The 9,181-nt window shown below is 49.4% G+C and overlaps 1 non-coding gene across 1 annotated transcript; it reads right to left on the minus strand.

The window, feature by feature from the left end:
- Positions 1–6,256: 6,256 nt before the first annotated feature.
- TRNAS-ACU (transfer RNA serine (anticodon ACU)) lies at positions 6,257–6,328 on the minus strand. The gene has a single exon. It is a non-coding gene; the product is annotated as a tRNA-Ser (tRNA).
- Positions 6,329–9,181: the final 2,853 nt, after the last annotated feature.

Consider the following 9,181-nt stretch of genomic DNA (forward strand, 5'->3'; position numbering starts at 1 on the left):
TGCCGTGGCCACGGTGGTCGATTCGTCTTATACGCGAAGTGACAAGCACCTCTATCCGACACTGCACAGTAGCAGAGACCGAGGAAGTAGCCGTTGCTCTAGCGGTAGCGGAGGGCTATAGACCTTTTTAGTTTCGATGCCTGGGGGCAGCCATCTTACTTTGATGGTGGCAGGCCGTATGAGCTAAACTTAAAAAGTCCGCTGCGGCTCCTCTTGAAGCCATATTGGGCTGTGCTGTGCTTGTTGATGCTGCGATGCGGCAGTGTAAAAGTGCTGTTTCGCGGTGCTAGTGAAAGCTATCCGACACCTTGGTGCTATTTGTGCTTTGTTTGAGCGCGCCAGCAAACCGTATACCATCCGTTTGGCATGGCGGCAGCTGTTCGAAACAGCACTAGCGGCCGGAGTGACTGCGAAGGACTGCGCTCTACTGCCGCAGTGAGGATGTATCTATTGGATCTTTCACGATACATGAATTTTCAATTATATTTTATAATCGCAATGGTAACTGCACACACAAACACACAGCAAATGAACCGTACGGGCAGCTACCGAACGCGGAATGCAGATACTACGAAAGATGCTCTCCAGTTATCTCCGCATTGATTTAACGTGAAGTACAACCCATTTCGATATATGATCAAGCTGTCCTGCTTCAACAATGTATACTTTCAAGTTAAGCCATGGTTCAAGACCAGCACATTAAAGAAGTGGTGTCTAAAGTACCATCCGTCGACGTTTTTATGCAGCCTTGGTGTTCGTCCCGCGGCGCAACATCGCATACCCCCATCTCGTACGTCGTAGCAGCATCGTTTGCACGACGTATTGTTGAGCAAAACGTCGAAAAACGTGCGCTCTCAGCTGCACCATGAACGAAGACGACAAATTCGCAGCACATACAGCAGCGCTTACGAAAGCGGCGCCGCCCGCTGGCGCGGCGGATTACGGCACTCTCGTCGAGCGCTACTCCGTAGTCGTCGCTAGGCCTAGACGTTTCGCATCGAAGGCACATCCGACGGCGCAATTTGCAATTACTCAGCGCTAGAGTAAATGGTCTTTCATGGAACTGCCTTACGGCCGACCCATTGTATCAGTAAAAGAAAAATGTAAATTTCGGTGACGCATTAGCAGCGTAGCCAGCGCGCAGACGATGAGCCGCGCGCCGCACCAGCGGCAATGTGTTGCGTAACTTATTTGTATAGCAATTATCAATAACCTGGTATGGCTCAGAAATCCGCAAGAAAGACTTTTTTTTTTTTGCTGTCGGCTTATTGCTTAAGTGAAGAACAGATTTTAGCACGCTCTTCTTAGCAGGCGGAAATGATCCACCGTATATCGTTGGCGCGGAAGGCTTGCGGGAGGCACGGCTCGCCCGGTGTGGTTACTACGGCGGAGGAAGTGAAATGGGCATCATATTCGTGAGTCCGTCATTAGTACTAAGTCTATCTGGCTTACATAAAACGTTCATAGGCGAATTAAGTCAGGATAGACTGGAAAGCGGTGAAGCAGAAACATATCACAGCCGAACTTGGACTGCCGATGCATGCTTCCCGCATACGCTCTTGGCAATCATCTTGCGATTTCTTTGATTGTTTGTGCAGTCCACGACCGCGCATTGCTGTATCGATGACATTACCACTAAAAGTGGTGCTAATAAAGGTATTTAAGTCTCTTAAACGACAATATACTGAGGTGCAAGGCCGCTCTGCTATGCATGAAGCGTGCGAATGCACAGCTCACTCGGTACTGGCAACAATGGGCCGACGCAAGAAATCCGGTTAGAAAGTATTTTCCTCCTCTCCTGCTTGCTCTCGGTAAAACGGTCTATAGAACTGGGTGGTCGCTAACGATACTCACGGACTCTCAAACAGCCTGTCGAAATTTTATGAATGGTAGGATTGGTCGTCACGCGCTCCGTATACTCCTCGAAGCGAGCGACAGCATTAAAAACCACGAAGAAAACAAGACCAGACACAAAATTATGTGGGTACCGGGACACATAGGGGTGGCAGGGAACCAAGAGGCCGACAGGATAGCTCGAGCATACACTATACTTTCCGAACATCCGACGAGTCCGCGGTACCTTTGCCAGCACCCAAGGCATACTCGGCCATACTAGAAAACTATAGAGGAAGAAGAATGCGGTATCCCCCACCGCACAGTTCTCTCACCAGAGAGGAAGCTGTCATATGGAGACAATTACAGAGGGGTTCATACCCAAACCTACACAAACTAAACAAAATGCACCCTACCATATACGCGGGCAGATGTCCGTGGTGCGATGAAAAACCAACACTATATCACATTACATGGGCCTGTCAAAACATAAATGTGGTCCCCAAATTTCGAATCCCGAGTGCGGAGCAATGGGATACTGTGCTGTCCAGCGACCGCTGCGAAGACCAGCAAGGTCTGGTACAGCGAGTCCAACGGGCGGCAGTAGCCAGCGGAGCCCTGGACTGAGGGCAACCGACCATTGTGCAGAGGTGGACGAGGTCGACGGAGAAGACTCTTGTGGATTCAACAAGCAGACATCTCTGAAGACGTCCCAAAAACCGCCAAGTAAAATTTTTTCCTTCCTTCCTTCGCGTTGTTGTTGTGGCTGTAGGAAGAAGGAAAAGAAAATGCACGGGCTAGCAACTGGCTCTGTAACTGAGCCACCTCCGCTGCCTCGTCCAGACAGAAGAGAAAATAGAAAAAAAAGAAAAGTAAGAAGGAGAGAAAGACGCGCGCCGCAACAAGGGCCGTCGTCCACCACCGATGCGGCGGCGAATGCAATGACGGCCCACAACAGACAAAACGTCGGCGGCAGGCCAGCTCCCGCCGCGATTCATACATATATATGGTACATTACGCTTGTAGAAAAAAAAAAGAGACAAGACAGACAAGATAGAGGTGTAGTAAAAAAATAATAAAAATTGGAGGGTCTCTTAAAAGGCGAAAGCCTACCCTTTCTATCCTATAGACCAACACCGTGTTTACGAACAAAGGGGGCGCTCGCGGCGTCGCAGTCTACTGGGGGTGAAAAATAGGGTTAGTGCCCATAGGAGTACATGGAACCGAAATATTTCTAAGCCGTTTTCTAATTTCACGGGTCATATTTGATGTCGTTATTGGGTACAAAGCAACTATGAACATCCTAGAACATATCGTCAAAATATGAAATCTCATTACTGAGGCGAAGTATTTTTAAAACACCGCGAAACAAGTTGGAGTGCGGATTGGGAGGGCAACCCGTAGAAATACATGTAAACAAAACTTACCGGAACATTTTTTCTCATTTCGCAGAGCATCAGAAGTGGTGGCCGGTCGTTAAACGTTGACCAGCGCTTTGAAGAAGTGTGTGATAAAGTATGGTGCGCCATTACGGAGGCAGTCTGTTTTTAAAACTCCCCGAATAACCTATGTTATGAATCCAGACATCGCCAAAAGGCAAGCTGGTTGTAGCGAATCGCGCAGTCTCGCTTACAGTCTGATATGCTGCCGCATAGGGTAAATAAGCTTAATAATACTTTCGCTCCAGTTATACGTCCTAGACAGAATTGCATTTAAAAATCAGTTCTCGAACCCCATACGACAATATGAACCGTACGAGATTCGCGCATTGCAGCAGACGACAGCGTAGCTGGCGATACCCACCGCGGCCGCCTCCAGCTCCGGAGCGTCTGCTAGCGACAACGGGTGGTGCATGGTCGTCTGCAACTGTGCGCGGTCAGTTTATCGTGCTGTGAGCGGTCCCGCAAGTCGTCAGACTTGCATTACTTGCAAGAGAATGTAGTGTGTCATGCAACATGACGCCGGGGCGTCGTACAAGACGTCTCCCCCCCCCCTCCCCCCAAAAAAATATGAGAAGGGTTCAACGCTGATGAACCGAGCAAAATGTTGCGGTAAGTTGTGTTTACGTGTATTTCTTGGGTCGCCCTCTCACTCGCATCCCGGTACGTTTCGCGGTGTTTTAAAAATACTTTGCCTCGGTAATGAGATTTCACACTTGCACGGTCTATTCCGTTTATGGTTGCTCTGTACCGAATAACGACATCACAGATGACCCGTGAAATTAAAAAACTGCTTTGGAATATTTCGCTTCCATGTATTTCTATGGGCACTAAGCCTATTTTTCACCCCCAGTCGGACCACGCTGGCGATAGAAGCGCCACCGCATCGTGCTTACGTCACAGATCGGTGTCGGTCTATAATTTGCCTCCCATCGTTAGCCGCTTGCCGGCATTCGTTGCAGTGCTACTTTTAATTTAATTGGCGAACCCGACCGCGGCGGCTGCGTTTCGATGGAGGCGAAATGAAGAGGCGTCCGTGTGCGGTGCGATGTCAGCGCACGTTAAAGATCTCCAGGTGGTCGAAATCACTCCGTAGCCCTCCACTACGGCTCCTCTTTCTCTCTTTCCACTTTCACTCCCACCTTCCTCCCTTCCCTTACGGCGTGGTTGTGGTGTCCACAGAAAACAAGTGAGACAGTTACCGCGCCTTTCCCTTCCTATAAATAAATCAGTTAAATCAGTTTAATTTAATTAGTTTACAGGAAAGACAAGGCGCAGTATCTATCACACTTTCTCCGGCAAGTGTGAGTTTGGACGGTACACCATCGCTGCTGTCGCGTGGCGTTCCTTAGCGCGCGTTCAAGTGTAGCGTTGCAGATGGCAGGGACGCATCCCGCCTCGGACGACGCTGGAAAAGCGGGGCACACTTTGTCCACGACAGCATCGAGTCATTAAAAGCTTTCGCCTTAAAAGTAGTCGGTATCTGGCCCGTACGTGATTGTCTTAGCAGTCTGCAGAGCTCGTCACTCATACGGGCGTGACTACTGCATGGCTGCATATAGTGCACAGAATATAAGTTCGGGTGTGCGGGCAGAAAAAAGTCCTTCCTTCTCCTTCCTGCTGAACAGACGGGACGCGTCGGAAAGCATGCAGGGCTTCCATGCTGTGGGAACACACACAGGCTCATATGAGTGAATTCGCTTACGGTCACGCGCACTGCCTTGCGGCTGATGAAACCATCGCTGTTAGTAGATCGTTAGTGTCTTCCGACGTGGTTCGATTGCCAGAAACGGCACAGTGTATGCGAGAAAATACGTGACCTCACGTATTACATACGTCCCTTGTCGATATAGTCCGTTACTTGTGTTCCCGTCGTTCTGAGCTACGCAGCAATATAGGTTTCTCCACCATCTATTTTTTGCACTCCACCGGGGGAGCTATAGTGCGGACATTCCCAAATTATATGTGATCGAGGATACTATAGCTCATCTCATCACAGCGGCACTGGCCTCGGGGAACATTGTTGTTCGCCATAACAGCTATAGGGCACATATATGTAGGCATGCAATCGTGTTCACGCGATTGCCTGTATGCAGTCGAGCGCCCTAACCATGCAAAAATCGATATATATAGGGCGCTAGACTACTGTGCATCAAGGATGCGGGATCGAATTCCAGCCGCGGCGGTCGCTTTTCAATGGAGGCGAAATGAAAGCGCCCTAATGTACCCTGTTGTACTGCTCATTGTCAGTACACGTTAAAGGGCCACTGTCCAGGGAAGGCCCTTTTAAGAAAAGGAGCCCAGTGTTTCGATCAGGTACAGGAGATAGTCTGTGCAAAATTCTACAGCGACACGCGCGCCGCAAAGCATCGAAAATACAATTCAAAGCTCCCTCATGCTCTCCTTTGAGAAGCCAGCTTCACCGCTTCCTGCGCTGGCCCGACGGGTCCCGATAATGACGTACGTACCGGGAACGACGTCCATTGGTCCGTCTCGCTGACTGACGGGAGAAGGATGGGTGTCTACCGCTCGCAGCGCGCTTTTCCCTCGCCACGGCCAGACTGAATCCAGCGGCGCGCGCTCCCTCGACCGTTTTTTTTTTTTTTCGCGCTCGCGGAGAGCCAAGCCCCACCTCCCGCCAAACGCGGAGGAGGAAGGGAAACTTGTATTGCGGAGGCTAGACGACCTCGGGCAGGAGAGTGAAAAATCTTTGCGAGGGAACGGAAGGAGAGAGGCAGGATTATTATTATTATTATTATTGGTTCACAGGAAGGGAAAGGCGCAGTATCTGTCACACTTGCTCTGTGGACACCTGAACCGCGCCGTAAGGGAAGGGATGAAGGTGGGAGTGAAAGTGGATAGAGAGAAGGGGGGGCCGTAGTGGAGGGCTACGGAGTAATTTCGACCACCTGGGGATCTTTAACGTGCGCTGACATCGCACAGCACACGGACGCCACTTCGTTTCGCCTCCATCGAAACGCAGCCGCCGAGGCCGGGATTCGATCCCGGGAACTCCGGAACAGTAGTCGGGCGTCTTACCACTGCACCACCCCGGCGGGGCGAGAGAGGCAGGATAGAATCGGGTAATTGCGGTGGCTGTAACTGCGTTATTAGTTACTCTTTTCACCGGAGAAGAAAATATTTTCGACCGGAGGGTGGACAGTGGGCCTTTAAAGAACCCCAGGTGGTCGAAATTTCCGTAGACCTCCTTTACGGCGCGCTATCTTTCTAATCAATTCGCGTGTAGTATATATCTGAGAAGCAGTGCATTTATTCTGACGGTTCTACCTCCAAAATACGTCTTCGTAATAAACGAATGTTCGTTGTAACTGCCAGCCTGTGTAAGTGGGCTCGACTAGCTGTATATATAAGCTCCCTCGCCAAGGGTACCCCATAGCTATATAACGCGCGCATAGCTAATGGGCAAATTTTTCTCATTAAGTTTTTGGTACTATATAGTTATGTATACGTTATAGTGTTTGGCAGAATTATAAACACGTTTGTGAAATATTTTGTTGCTTAATTGAAGACCATCACACAAATTGCAAACGCTCACCTAAGCATATGCAGCGAAAAAGTCCTCGGCTGGAACCAGTAGATCGCAGTTCACAGCCACAAGTCAGCAGATTCCTACCAATGTCGGGACCATACAATGCCAGATTCCGGCAGCCACAGCACAGAACCAGCTGGTGCTCCCTATAGCTACCGAAACCAGAAAGCTTCCTTCCTTATTGAGACAATTCAACCAGCAGCAAACAAATTCCTGATGGAAACCAACAGATAAATTTTCATAACGAAATGTTCGTATTGACGTCCAAAGCAGCACTCCGTGACGCTGTGTTCAGCGGCTGTCAGCGCACATGCCTCACACCGATTCTGTCTACTACAATTAAGCTCGTTTAAGAGGGATGTGAACTTTGTTGCGGCTTTCGGTGCAGTTCCATAACCAATGTAACGCGATCGAGCGACCGAACGAGCAAAAACGGAACTATATATGCCTTACAAAGCATGTTTCGCTTGTGGTGACTTAATTTCTTGATCTTTAATTTGCAGCATAGATTGTTAAATTCTAACCGATGATAACTAGTGTTGGATTAAACTTGCCGCGGAGAAAAGAATGCACAATTATAAGCGCTTGCGTGTCCACAACTTTGCCTGGTCCACGCGCGTTAAAATGCACGAACGTGTGATGGGAACTTGTAGCTTAGCCCCGCCGGGGTGGTGCAGTGGTAAGACGCCCGACCACTGTGCCGGAGTTCCCGGGTTCGAACCCGACCGCGGCGGCTGCGTTTCGATGGAGGCGAAACGAAGAGGCGTCGTGTGCTGTGCGATGTCAGCGCACGTTAAAGATCCCCAGGTGGTCGAAATTACTCCGCAGCCCTCCACTACGGCTCCCCTTTCTCTCTTTCCACTTTCATTCCCACCTTCCTCCCTTCCCTTACGGCGCGGTTCGGGTGTCCACAGAGCAAGTGTGACAGTTACTGCGCCTTTCCCTTCCTGTGAACCAATTTATTATTTATTTATTAACTTGTAGCTTATCAAAGCAAAGTGGTAGGGCCCCCAGCGTTCCCCTCATTCATAAAAAAAAACGAAAACCGCACGTTGCTGTACGCGTAATTACGTTCAAGAAGGAAGGACATGTGGACTGAGATTAAAGTGTGTCGTACGTGAACTCAAGGGCTCAAAGCCTTTGTGTAGACCGTGGTAACACCGTGGCGGCGGGTCTTCTTTCTGCCCGCGCACCCGAACTTATTGTGTGCACTATAATATGCAGCCATACAGTACACACGCCCGCCTGTAGTGACGAGCTCTGCAGACTGCTAAGACAATCACGTACGGACCAAATACCGACTGCTTAAATTTATTATTTTTACTACACCTCTAATATCTTTCCTGTCCCTACTGCTCGATCTCCTCTTTTATTTCGGCTCGCCAAAACCACTCCAACACTATACGACTACGCCAATTCCACGGCGCATATGCGCTGCTGCCCCCGAGCCAGAAGTGCCGGCACAGGCAGCCTGTCGCCGAGTGTGACCCGTGGGCATGGAGGAAGAAAGCTTTTCTCCTCCATGTCCGTGGGGCTGTGGGCCTGCGGGCCTAGCTGCATAACCAAGGTCAATTGCCTAACCACCTAGCGGCGGTGGGATGGGCACGCATGCACAAATAAAGTTGCGTTTCTGTTCTACAGGAAGCTAACGTTAAGGATATTATTTTATTTTACATGGTAGTTCTTCTCTTATTATTATTATTATGTACAAACCCATGCTAAAGAACAACCTTTTTTCATACAATGACGTCATTTACGTCACTGCTTCTTTAAGTTGAAATAGCCACTGCCATCTAAAACAATAATCAACGTTTTTACAATAATTAAGCTACAGGGAGAAAAATGAGCATGATAGCTACTGCTACCACCCTGTTTCAAAGGGGACGCTTCTACAGGGTGTTGCACAATTAGACCCGCGCTGTAGAATGCTTCTCCCAGCTAAACCGCGGAATCCTTGCAGTTCAGATTTCGCACAGAAATCGCATTTTGTCGCTAGTATTTTTTAATACTAAATTTGTTTGTGGTACTTGCCTGATTCGATCAGAAGAAGTAAAATATTCCCATCGCCTGCGGCGGCGGCGACGCCAGACGAACCGCTGCCCCAGTGATGGGACTGGTGGCGCCACCTCATGCTGCTTACAACAACTCAAACCTTCTGCCAGAAACGCTCGCCCCCTCTTTTCCTGCTACAGAGTTGTTGTTAGCAGCATGAGGTGGCGCCACCAGTCCCATCACTGGGGCAGCGGTTCGTCTGGCGTCGCCGCCGCCGCAGGCGATGGGAATATTTTACTTCTTCTGATCGAATCAGGCAAGTACCACAAACAAATTTAGTATTAAAAAATACTAGCGACAAAATGCG

This window comes from Amblyomma maculatum, chromosome 2 (assembly GCF_055883805.1).
Source record: "Amblyomma maculatum isolate TAMU_Amacu chromosome 2, ASM5588380v1, whole genome shotgun sequence".
Taxonomy (NCBI): Eukaryota; Metazoa; Arthropoda; class Arachnida; order Ixodida; family Ixodidae; genus Amblyomma; species Amblyomma maculatum.